General features: G+C 43.6%; 1 protein-coding gene across 1 annotated transcript in view; it reads right to left on the reverse strand.

Annotated features, from left to right (window-relative positions):
• The window catches only part of Ebf2 (EBF transcription factor 2), a 198,827-nt gene that overhangs the window by 165,044 nt on the left and 20,834 nt on the right, over window positions 1-12,949 (reverse strand). The gene's annotated exons all lie outside the window — the stretch shown is intronic.

The following is a 12,949-nucleotide window of genomic DNA, read 5'->3' on the forward strand; positions in this document are numbered from 1 at the left end:
CTGCAGGCACAGTGTGCATGTACAAGATACCTGTATTTCATTTTTCTTCCAGACCAGATGACATCTTGCCACACCCTTTTCTGTTTCTGCTGTCATCCACTTCACCCGTTTGAGTCCTTGCTGGCTTACCCAGGGGTTTTGTCTATACTACATTAAACACAGTGGGGAAGCAGCATCCGCTGTGTCATGTGGATCTAAAGTCCATCTTTCTCGTCAGTTACTCATTTTCCTGTGATTCTCAATGCTAAAAGCTTTCAGAGCAATCCCAGTCAGAACTTGGATGTCTCACTTCCGACACCCACACGCACACACAAATAATAAACAGATGTGCTCCATTCAGGACTACTTTGAGTCTCTGAATTTTTCTAATATGCTCTACCTAAAATTCTACTTGCTATTAAAAAAAAAAAAAAATCAAGGCAAGCCACAACAAGATGAGTCTGTGCAGTCCTGAGTCACAGGTAAAAGAAAACCTTGTCGATACGAAATCAGACAGTGTAAAATTCTCTCCCAGAGGAACATGGCATTATTACATCCCCCATCAATCATGGCATTATTTCTCCAACAAACTATATCAGACCCAGTCTCAGACATGGCTATGACATCTCTAGATTCAGCAATCTCTTGCCTTTAAGCTCTCAAAATAGGAGACAGGTCCCCCAAACATAAACTTGTCAAAAAGATTGCAAAGTTCTCAACTGTTTTTAATGATTAGCAACTCTAAAAATTTCAGAACTTCAGTGTGGTTGTGAATCGGAATTTGACTTACACAATTATGTAAGACTTACACACATATGAGAATAATCTAGAAACTTGATATTGACATATAGGGAGAAATACCATCACATTATGACATATTATAGGGCAACATGTTACTAGATGAAATGTAATTTAAATCCAAGCTTTTCGAGGATTAATTTCCATTCTGCACATTGGTCAATATTGAGAGTCTGATCAATAGGCATGCCAATGGGTTCACCAAAGTCTCTACCCCTAATGTGACATTTTATTGGTAAACATTTAGGGGTTGGTTTCTTCCATACCCTCAAAGTGGATTTGAAAAATTACAAACTCAAGCTTAAATCAAAATAGAGACACTGGCTGAAGTTTGAAGTTACCTTGTGTTAATCACCTTGATTAAGGAGAAAATATCTATCCCTCTGGCCATATCCCCTGTGCAAGTCTATGAGTGTACACATTAAAAAGTTGACTTCAGAAGTTTCTATTTGCCCTGACATTTTCCTTCTGCCCTGGCCTCTGATGCCCAACGCAGGTAATGGGAGGATTTTTTGCCTTGGCTTCTCCATAGGAAAAGCCTGTGGTACAGCCACCTTATGTACCTTGTTTATAATCCTCTGTAAATTTGCCCAAAAGTCATGAACTACATAATACTAATTCTTATAGGTTGACATATTTCCCTGATCTTTCATAAGCCACATGGGGAAACAGTTTTCTCCTGATCTGAATGAAGAAGAAAAACAGTGATCCTAATCACTGTTTGCCCTTAGTGGCTTCCCTAAACAAATCTGGGAAAGCGCTTAAAGGCTTGGGAATAACCATGACCCTGCTTGACGCACTGTAATAACCCTACCTAATTATACTGATATAAAAACTAATTGGAAAGATAGCAAATGTCAGGGTAAGATGCAAATCGGAGGGTGTTAATTGCTGAACAGGTGCTGGGATAGAATTAAATGAGCATTCTGATTAAAAGAGAGGAAGACACAAATGTGGACCCCCGATACAAACTTGGCCACATGACTCCTAGAGCGGTCCATTCCACTAGGGAAAGGTCGTGCCGCAGTGACCTCTGTTTTGTGAGGGGTGGGTCAAGAAAATAAAACTGACCACAGAAGAAAAATAATCCAGCAACAATATCAACAAAACCCCCAGGACTAATGACTAAATCTGAGCCTCAGAAACATGTGAGGTATCTTAGGCGCTCTTAAAATTCCAGATACCTCTTGACGAAATTCAGAGCATGTGAGGCTGGGGAGATGGAGCCATTGGTAGAAGGTTTGTCATGTAAACATGAGGATCTAAGTGGATCCCCATCACCTATGTAAAAAGCCAAGTATGGTAGTATGCACTTGCGGTCCCTGCACTGAGCAAACGGACACAGATGTTCCCTGAGGCTCACTGTCCAGTTTGCCAAGTACATAAGCCAGATCCTAGAAAGATACTCTGCTGACTTCTGGACTACACACACACACACGCACAGGCACACGCACGCACACACACATAGACACATGCACACACATGCACACACACACACATATAGATACATGCACACACACATAGACGCATGCACACACACACACACACACACACACACACGCACATGCACACCACAGAACCCTTCACTGCTCACTTCTGTCAGCCACAGAGCCTTTCCCTCCCACCCTTAGCCAAAAGTTCCCATGTCTCCTGCCTCATGGCAGAATAGTAGTACTAAGCCTTCCCTCATACTTACTGCACATTTTAGGTTGATAAAGCAGTGGATTAGGCAGCTGAATCAATGAGTCACTCGCTTTCAATGGCTTAGGGTCACGTGATGGCAAAGACAAGGAGGGGGTGGGGTAACATAAAGAATAAATCTGAGCCTGCCACTGATAAAGCAATCACTCTTACTGCAAAGTGGTTTGTGGATACTTTATTGAGCCAAACCTTTAACAATAAATAGGAAATAATGGTCCAGCATACCAGGGAGGAAGGCTGCTTCCCAAGCTTGACTTGGTCAAGCTCTTGGCCAAGCTCATCATTGTTCAATGTGCACATGACAGTCTCCACCCATGGGACCCACACTGTCCTGAGAGACCCTGGGACAGTGACAACAGATAGATGCTGGCCAGTGGTAGACAGCTCTGTCTGTGGACAACTAGTGGTGCGTAGCTCTGGATTGACACTCCCTCTGTCTGTACTACAGCGCCTTTCTGCCACCAAAGGAAACCTCGGTCTCCAGCCTCACTAGACTATACCAGAAGAGATGTTTCACATGGGAGCACTGTCTTCCCAACACACCTAGAAGGGATTGTTCCATTTCCGGATCAAAGGTCATCGCAATGTTCTTTCTTTTCTTCCCGATGGCTGGTATGCAGGCCTTTGATATGTACAAGTTTTTAGTTCAGGGAGAGTGAGGCACCCCAATGACCATCTGTATCTAGTCTTCAATATTCTCCCTCCACTCCAGCTCAGAGCAGCCATGTATTTATTCTGCTCATTCACATGGGCGACTGTTTAGCTGCTGTGTGCTAACTACACACTACTTAGCCTGCTTATTAATTCAGCGATAGAGACCAGGGATGGTCGGTGTGCAAAGGACAAATAGAAAAGCCAGGTTGGTTCTTCTAACTCAGACCTCTGTCCAGGGAAAGTATATCCCAGAGCCAGCATCCTGGTTTCTTTCAACCACCCACATGCCCATGCCTGTTGCCGGTTTAATCATCTCAGCCTCTGTGCTAAGCAAGAGAAAATAGCTCAATAGTTGCACTAGCCAATTTTAAACTGCAAACAGAAAAGGGCCTAGCTGCATTCAGGGGGAGATGTGGCTACTGGAGGCATGGCTAGGATTCGCCTTGTTTGGCTATAAGGAAGCTGGGAATAATAAGAAACTGGGTGGAGAAGGAGAAAATGTTCACTCCAGCATTAAATGGCCGGGTGAGCACCATCCTCACTCCCTTCTTTGATCTCAAGAAAAGCCCCTCTCAGCTCACTCCTGTGCTCGTGTTCTCTCTCTCTCTCTCTCTCTCTCTCTCTCTGGAACAAAAATAAACTGTCTCTTGAGTAATAACGTCAGGACACTTGCCAGTAAAAACTAGTTAAGGTCATCACTTCTGAAGGGCAAAGAAGTTTTAGACACGATGTCACGTGAGATCACCATTCAGCACATTTAGTGAAATGGTTAAAAATAATAAAAAATAATGACAGTAGTGGAGTTACTATTTTTTTTTAAGGCACAGAAGTCAGAGAGAAAATGAGAGAGCCAGATGTTTGGAAGGGATGCTGGGAAATGCTTCAACGAAGGATCTCTCCCACCCCAAACAAAAGCTTCCCCAAGGATCTTTGGAGACTTGCTGTCATATCTGGTACGGATGTAACATCATATATCTTTTTTTGGGGTTTGCTGTGGGCTTTATTTATTTATTTATTTTATGTTAACAAAGAAGACACAATAGAGAAAACTTTTTTTAAAAGCATGGCGATTCAAACTGAACCTAAAGCACATGCCTCCCTGGGGTCCCTGCATCTGCCTTGTTTAAAGATCCAAATGGCACCAGAGGTTGTACAGATCCAATAGACCCTAACAGAAAGAGGCCAGTTTCCACAATGGGTTTTCCTGCGCGTAACACCACCCATTTAGTGGGGGAAAGACATTGCAGCCTATTCAGGCTCCAGAGGAAGATGGTGGCTCTTTATAACACACAACACAAACAGGTCAGAGCCAAGGGGCTATTACCAGATTCAAATGAGCTCTCAGGGGAGGCCTCTGTGGCTCCAAAAACAAACCCAGAGTCCACACTGACTGCCTAGCCTGGGGTTCCAGTTCGTGTCATCTCCTTTCACAGGACCAAGTGGGCAGTCAGACTCAGTCCTTTTTATGATCCGTTTGCTTTTACAGACCGCAGCTCACCCACAGAACCCAAAATCCCCCTGTGCCAAAGGAAGCGTTAAACCTCCAGCAAGGCCACAGTAAGACTCAAGTTCCAAGGATCGCTCATTGCCAGTGACAATTAGAACAATCTGAAAATGTTCCTCAAAGAAAAATGCACTCTTTTTTGTTGTAAGAGGGGTGTAAACGCCAGCCAATCTCTTTTGGCACCCAGCACTGTAGGAAGTGGTTTTGCTGTGCCACCTCTCCACAGGAAAAAAAAAAAAAAAAGAAAAAAGAAAGAAAGAAAGAAAGGAAAACCGCCCTCAGTGAGCAATGAACGTCCTCCAAGGACCAGCTTTGAAAGGGGGTTTTGCGTATCAGGTTAACGCATGCACTTGGCACAGCCCAACTTTCGCACCAAGGCTCTGGGGTTCGGGGTGATAAGAGCCAGGTTCTGTTTGTTAACGATAAGGCAATTATTTCTTTGGTACTTCATAGAGAGGAGGGGAAAAAATCTTACAGCAAAGATTCAAACAAGGATTCCCTAGGGAGACAACGGAACTGGTAGGTTGGAAAAGTTTTTTTTTTTTCTCCTTTATTCTTTCACAGGAGCAAACACGGGAACCATTGAGAGGAGCAGAGCGAAAAAGTAAAGTTACCGTGTTTGTTGTCTGCTCTCAGACACAGCCACTGTGACACCATAAGGGGAAAACAGACAGTAGAGACAGGAAAGGGGAAAAAAGTATAAAAGGTAGAAGTGACAAAGAGAAGAAAGCGGAGTGAGGAAAGGCAGCAGGAAGTGTGGTCTGAAGCACTTCCTGTGTGTTTAGAAACTGAAGCAGACATTCATGGGTAAACCCTCTATCTGGGAATGGAGGAGAGGGGGTCCGGTTTTTATGTTTGTTTGTTTTTTAGTTTTTTTGTTTTTTAAGTCCTAACATCTTCCATTTTCAATGTACTTGAGTCACGACAGAATATTAAGAGCTCACGGTGAAGAAGCAGGGCCACTGGAAACGGTTGGCATCCTTTAGCATGCAGCTCTTCAGAAGAGAGGTATGCATGACTGTCAGCATGGAGACAACTTCCCGAATTGGGATTTCAGCTTCTAGGCCGACATTTCCTAAGTTTCCCTGGAACTCTCTAATATGCAACAAGCTTAGGCATAGAATCCAAGGGGGCATCCAGTAGTGCTTCCCAAGGCCATCGCACTTGATTGACGGCTGAGAGTTAGTATGGCAGCCCAGCATGATAATTGTGCTCAGCTGGCAAAACCCAAAATAAACGGCAAGTGGTGACTTCCCATAGAAGCATGTCTCAGAAGCCCCATTTTCAGTTCCTGCAGAGGGAAGAGAATTCTAAAGAGACTGAAATATTCCACAGGCAGAATGGGCCTCGGTCAAAGGAAGTGCTCGCCAGCTTGTTGGTCTCAGAGTGGCTTCAGAGAACCTCCGTGCAGTGAAACTGCAAATCCTATTGTTGGAACAGGCTAGCATCCGTGATGTGATGGGTCATCGCCCTGTGGCCTCTGGGGTAATCTGCTGGTTCCAGACACCATTCAGATGTGGCAGGAACAGCTAAGTCTAGTTTGGGATAGCCTCGCCAGTGCCTCCACATTCCAACTATGCCTAGCCCAATGCAAACTTCCCATTGCTTTGTTCTCCCATATTCTTCAAGCACCCTGGCTTTTCTCATCACCCATGCTTCGGTTGACAAGTCTCTAGGCCAAAGCTAGCTCTATCTCTGTGAGGTGGGAAAGCCTTGTGCCTCACCGTGGGGCTTTGCTTTTCATGCTGGTTTAAGTCTGACGTCTTTAGAATGGATAGCATACTTAAGAATAACTGCTTTGTTGGGAGTTATCAAGAAACGGGGAGGCAACCGTTTCAAAGGTGGCATTGGTTTTGAAAAACTTGGAGCCCCCATTGGTAGGCAGGTGGCAGCCATCTGAGTGAGTGTGGGTAAGGTGCAGGGATCGGGAAAGACATGAGGGAAGATTTACCCCAGTCAAAAACCCTATGAGGCTTCCTTCGTTGTCTAGTTCATTTACTGCCAGTCTCACTGATGGGAATTAGACAATTGCTTTAAGACAAAAAAACTCCAAAGCCACCATAAAAATAGAAAATGATTGCTTCCTGTCATGACCAAATATTAAACACAGTGCACACCTAATGACTCTATCCCTCCCCAGGGACAAAGCTTTATGAACAACAAAGTCCCCATAGGCTCCCACTGCTTAGGTTGAGGGGGTCTCATTATGGACTCACTGATCCAGTACCATTTACAAGCCCAGTGGACACCACTGGAAGAGGAAGCCAGCACCCTGGAGTTAAAAATCAGAACTCCTCCACTGAAATCAGTGTTTCATTCCTCAAGAGGGAATGGAAGGAAGGAAAGAGAGATGTAGGGAAAAGGTATCAGGGTGCAGGTAGCTGATGGACAAGGCAGGCACTCTATCCACTCAGCTGCATCTTCAACCCTTTTATTTTGAGACAGAGTTTCACGTAGCGCAGGCTGGCCTCAAATTTGCCATGTAGCTGAGCGTGACCTTGAACTCCTGATCTCCTTGCCTCTGCCTCCCCAGTGCTGGGAATGAGAGCCTTGCTATCAGGTGGGGTTTATGCAATGCTAGAGGTGGACCATAGCCAGGACTCTGTGCAAGCTCAGTGAGCATTCTACCAACAGAACCACATCCCCAAACCCTAACTGAAACATTACTGACTTCCAGAGTGGGACTTAGGGCTACATCTGCTATCAGAAAGGTGGTATAGCTAGAGGTACAGCAAGGAGAATCCTAAAACAGGAGGCAGGAGGCAGGGACACAGAAGGATGAGGGGAAAATGAGGAAAATGGGGAAGAGGAAGGTAATGCAAGGAAGTGAAAGATTTCTGAGTTTTTGCTTGTTATTTTTTTTTAATCTACCATCTACACCTTCTTCTGCATAGGTTGAAGCTACATGACATCTAACATTCACAGCCAGATTTTTTTCAAGTTCACTGTTATTCTCTGGACATGGGTCTAGAGGGTGGCTCTTCCTCCTCCTGTGACTTAACATCTGGCTGCTCAAATGTGTCCAACACTCTGTGCTGACTTAGATGACCGACAAGTGGACCAAGCATTAAACAGAAGTCAAGTCTGGCTCTTGTTCAAACGTCAGCCTGGACAGAGCTTCCTTACCTCTTAGTCCCTGCCGTTTATCACCACAGTCTAAACGGTCCCACATGTGGGCAGCACTGTAGAAGGAGACCCGGGGAATGTGGAACAAAGGCTTTTAGAGAAGTCAGAATGTGACTTGCCAAGTAGACAGGGGACTAAACAAAAGCAATCCAGGAGAGGTGACAAGTCCATAAAACAGGGTCTAGACAGCATGAGACCAAGGCACCAAGAATCGACAAGAAAGAAGGGACAAGACCAAATGTGGGGGCAGGGAAGGAGTGAATTTCTGTCCAGAACAAGAAACTGAGGAAGGGAGTCAGGAGGTGACTTCTAAGCTTGAATCCTGTTGTCTATACTCTTTTAAATAATACCTAAGAGTAAATCAACTTCTATAAAATACAAGGTGAAGGTGGTAAGCCATACACAGGAAGAAAACACACACATACACACACACAAAAGATTTTTAAAAGCTCTGGGACCAGTAAGGGTCATGTGTCATCCTGCCTCCCCAACAAGCCTGAAAAGTCACACATTACTTTCCTATTCTTCAGATAACATGGATTCCATTAGAGTTACTGCATAAAATACATGATAGATGGTTATTTGTTGAATTTCAAATAAATAACAAATCAATTTTCTTTTCAGGTAAGTGTATTCTAAGAGTGCTCCGAAATGTAAGTTTAACTGAGAAATACTTATACTTTTAAAATAATCCTGCTTATATAATATTCAAATCTACCTGGGTATCATAAAGTTTTATTTGCAAGTCTATATTCTGTGAGAGGGAAGAAATGAATGAGTGAATGAGTGAATGGCAGAGGAGGCTTCAAACTAATTCTAGTACCAGATTCTACTGTGATCATTATTATACTGCAAGACTAATGGTCACTTTAAGCCCTCAGCCCACATGTTCTAAGTCTGTATTGAATGTATACTTACTTATTCTGAAATAAGAGAATGCTTTTTACACAGGATAAAAGAAATATTCGTGATCATGGAAGAAACTGACTACACAGAACATTCTTCATTTTACTGACTCCGTCCCATGGTACGTGCCTAGAAGGTGGCGCATGCTCTAGCCCTTCAGTCCATTGTAATGTGATACTCAAAAAGCCCACAGCTTCTCCTATTCCTCTCCTTGCACGGGTCACCTCAGTGTTTGACCTGGGAGCTAGAGAAAAGCCCAGATGAGTCTTTGACCTGCCACCTGGCTTATGAAATCATTCATATATAGATAGGTTTTATCCCTTGAAATATGGGGTGACAGTGCCAGTATGTAGTTAAAAATAAAGGTACACCTTTGAATGAACTGGAAAAATACCTTTACGCAGATAAAACTCCCCTTGTTTCCATAGAGACCCACGTCAGGGCTTTCCTGGAGGGACCCGGTACGAGAGCATTCGTATCTACCATGGTTCCAGCCTCCTTTCAACACTGTCTTGTGATCTGTCCTTTGAAAAAGCCCTGGCATCATTTGGGACTCATACCACACAGCTGCTATCCCTGAAGTATCAGCCTGCACCCAGGGGTCCCCTTCCTGCAAATGTCTCCATCTCTGCCATTGCATCCATGGATAAAGAATGTCTTCCTTATGCCTGTCTCACAAGGTTTTGTAATAAGGGAGAAACTGCTGTGCTGTCTCTAGCCCTGCTCTGTCTTCCTGGTGCTCCTTGTGGAGAAGACAAAAGTAAGCCTACGATAGTAAGTTTAAGTCAAGAACAAAACCTTCCAGGAGGACAGTCGTTCAACTGATGCAAATTCTTTATCTTAGCAGTTTTTACTGCTGTAATTAAGACCATGACCAAAAGCAACTTGGGAAGTAAAGTGCTTATTTCTTCTTAGAACTCTCAAGGCACACAGCATCACTGAGGGAAGTCGGGGCACGAACTCAAGGCAGGAACTGCAGTGGAAGCACATCACTTACTGGCTTGTTCTGTTTGCATCCTTACCTATCCCACAGCCACTGGACAGGGACGGCACTGCCCACAGTAGGCTGAGCCTTCCCACATCCATAACGCAAATGCCCCAGAGGCCTGCTAGTCTTTCAGAGGCATTTTTTAAAGCTGAGGTTCCCTCATTTCAGATGATTCTTGTTTTTATCCAGCTGACAAAACAAAACAAACCACTAGCAAGTGCACACCTCATAGACTTGCGCTTAGATGCTTAGATTGACTGAGCTTTCGTCCCCTAACTTCCTTTCTGAGAAATGAGTCTCCAATTTTAGCTCCAGATCAATGTGGAAACAAGACCTCAACGAATAATTCCTATAAGATTTTGATCAATGTCCACATAGTCTTTCAAGTCCTACTGGTAGGTCCTCAAGTCTCCAAGTCACGTAGACAACATTTTCTCATCCCCTTGGCATGTATGTCTCATCTCCCAACCATGTGACCTGTTAGTTTCTTGGCTGAGTCAAAAATAGATCCAAAAGAACTTACACAGGCCCATTTACCCAAATATAAAAATAAAGACAGACTGGAGAGATGTCACAGTGTTAGGAGTATTTGGTGCTCTTTCAGAAGGCTCAAATCTGATTCGTAGTTGTTACCCATCTTTGGAAGCTGACAATGGCTTGTAACTCCAGCTCCGTGGAACCCAACATCCTCTTCTGGTCCCCATAAGCACTTGTACACATGTGGCTTATAGTCACACAAACACGGATATATAAGTAAAAAGAAAATAAATACAAAGAAAACATAAGGTTCCCCGTGTGTAAGTCTTACTGTAACATTTGGGGAGCGGGGTTGAACCTGAGGCCTTACTCATGCTAAGTGAGCTCTCTACTACTGGGCTATATATTCCCAGCCATCTTTATCATAACCTTTCCCAGCTTCACAACTCTGTTGCTCCAGTGTCAGCCAGGTAGACAAGTTTAGAAAGAGACACATTTTCTAGAAACAAATATCGATTTCTTTTTGGTCACAGAGCCCAGTTTCAAAGTTTTGTTCTCGGCCGGGCAGTGGTGGCGCACGCCTTTAATCCCAGCACTTGGGAGGCAGAGGCAGGCGGATTTCTGAGTTCGAGGCCAACCTGGTCTACCGAGTGAGTTCCAGGACAGCCAAGGCTATACAGAGAAACCCTGTCTTGAAAAACAAAAAAAAAAAAAAAAAAAAAAAAAAAAAAAGCAAAGTTTTGTTCTCTTACTCATCCTGACTCGTCCATTTCTTGGCAAATCTGCTCTTTGATCATATCATAGAATTTTATTTAAAAAAAATCTGAAGCAAAAACTGTCTATTCTCAATGACTCCATGCACCCGGTGGGCCAGATGGGAGTGATTTCACTGGAAATGGATGGGGGAGATTAAGCCTTTGGAAGGAAGGAAGGGTCATAATGGAGAACCAGGTTGGTTTTTTCTCCTGTCATTTAAGAATTACTTACAAATGGCTTGAATGCTAGGCTTAGAGCCTCTGCTTTCTCACCAATATCGAGGCTACTAAAGAATTCACAGATTGCCAGATGGTATAGCAGCAGCACTTTGCAAGGGATTGAAGCTTCTGGGTGAACCAAGCGGGGGAGTGTATTCATGGGGACAAGTAGCAATATCAGCAAAGCTTTGGAGAAGGGAGGGGTGGGAAGTGGGGTGTAGAAAGGCAAGAAGATGAACTTCCCCTGAGGTGACTGACACAGGGTGACTAGAAAGAGCTGACTTTCTAATGGGAAGTTCCCTTTCATCTGCCATTTTTCAATCTACTCATCCACTCTCCCTGTTCTCTCTTTAAAAATACTAGTTTGAACTTACAACTGTACTATTTAGTATCCTTTATGTCTTCTGTTGCCAATAAAATAATGTTCCAGTGCTTTCATGGGGACATACAAAGTCCCCCAAAAATCTGCTCTTAAATAATCTTCCAAACTTCCATTCACATTCCCATGCACTTCTAAATCCATGAGAAGATTCAGGAAATACGTTCCTTCCCATAATTCTTTTTCTCACACTCAGTCCTCCCAGAAGGTCCTTCAGCCCCACTGGTTGTCTGCCAGTCCAACCTTCACCACACCTACCTCTGCCAAATCAGCAGTCACCTCTACCCTTCACATGCCCTGGAGGTTTCCATCTCTGTCTCTCATGTGGCTCTTTCTGCATCATGGCATGTCTGAGGGCCCTTTGTCTTTCTGTCTAAACAATAAAGTCTTGAAGGAAGAGCTTTGTTTCTGGTCAGTCTTAACTCCTTGGGGCACAAAGCAAAGTTCATGACATAATATCCCCTTCATAAGTACTTCCTGAACAAACAAAGATTCATTCTGCTTTATAACCTTAGACATCTGTTCTTGGTATTCTTTTTCTTATCTATCAACCACTGGAGCTAAGATTGCTAGGTCATTGTCAACTGATCAGTTATAGGAAAGTTTCTCTATGAACTGGCCAATTCCTCAGTCAACTAAACTCAAGGTTTAGCAGTGAAAAATCACCCTGTCAATTAACATCAACTGAATGTCCCTGACATCTAAGCCACTGAAAAGATATGTCAGGAGAAACAGGACAGTTACTGTGGTTTTTTTTAAAGATTGCGTTTATTCTGTTTTGTGCATATGCATGTTTCCCTATGTGTATGCATATATACTAAATGCATATTTGATATCTACAGAGGTCAGAAGAGGGCATCGGACCCCCTGAGACTAGAGTTACCAATGGTTATGTGCCACAACGCGCATGCTGAGACCAAACCTGGATCCTCTCCAAGAGCAAGAAGAACTTTTAATCACTGTGGAACTGTCTCCACAGCCTCTTGCTTTAAAAAAAAAAAATTAGGACTGTGGGAACAACGAACGTTCCTAGCATGTGTGGGCACCCTAGATGCAACCCCTACCCCCCCCCATCTCTAACACACACACACAATGCATCATGTACTATGTGGGTACCTTCATGTATTTGAGGAGGTAGTTTCATTAACACAAATTCCTTGACAATCCTGCAGTTGAGTCTTAAATGACATATGGCATCTGATACCCAAAAAATAAGACCATAGCAGGAGAAAAAGGGGAACACAAATAGACTAAAGGATAATAAATGATGTCTGTATACCCAACCAGAATGTGACAAGTGAAAAGACCTTGGTTACTGAAACTGACTTCTCTGAGCACGCAGAATCTGAATCAGGTCCTGACAATGGGACAGAATTTGTATTCGGAAAAATAGCATCTACAACAGACCTAGGGTAGACAGTCTAGGAGGAAACAGAATATGAAAAGGAGAAGAGCACAAATGC

This window comes from Arvicanthis niloticus, chromosome 3, assembly GCF_011762505.2.
Source record: "Arvicanthis niloticus isolate mArvNil1 chromosome 3, mArvNil1.pat.X, whole genome shotgun sequence".
In the NCBI taxonomy this organism is placed as follows: Eukaryota; Metazoa; Chordata; class Mammalia; order Rodentia; family Muridae; genus Arvicanthis; species Arvicanthis niloticus.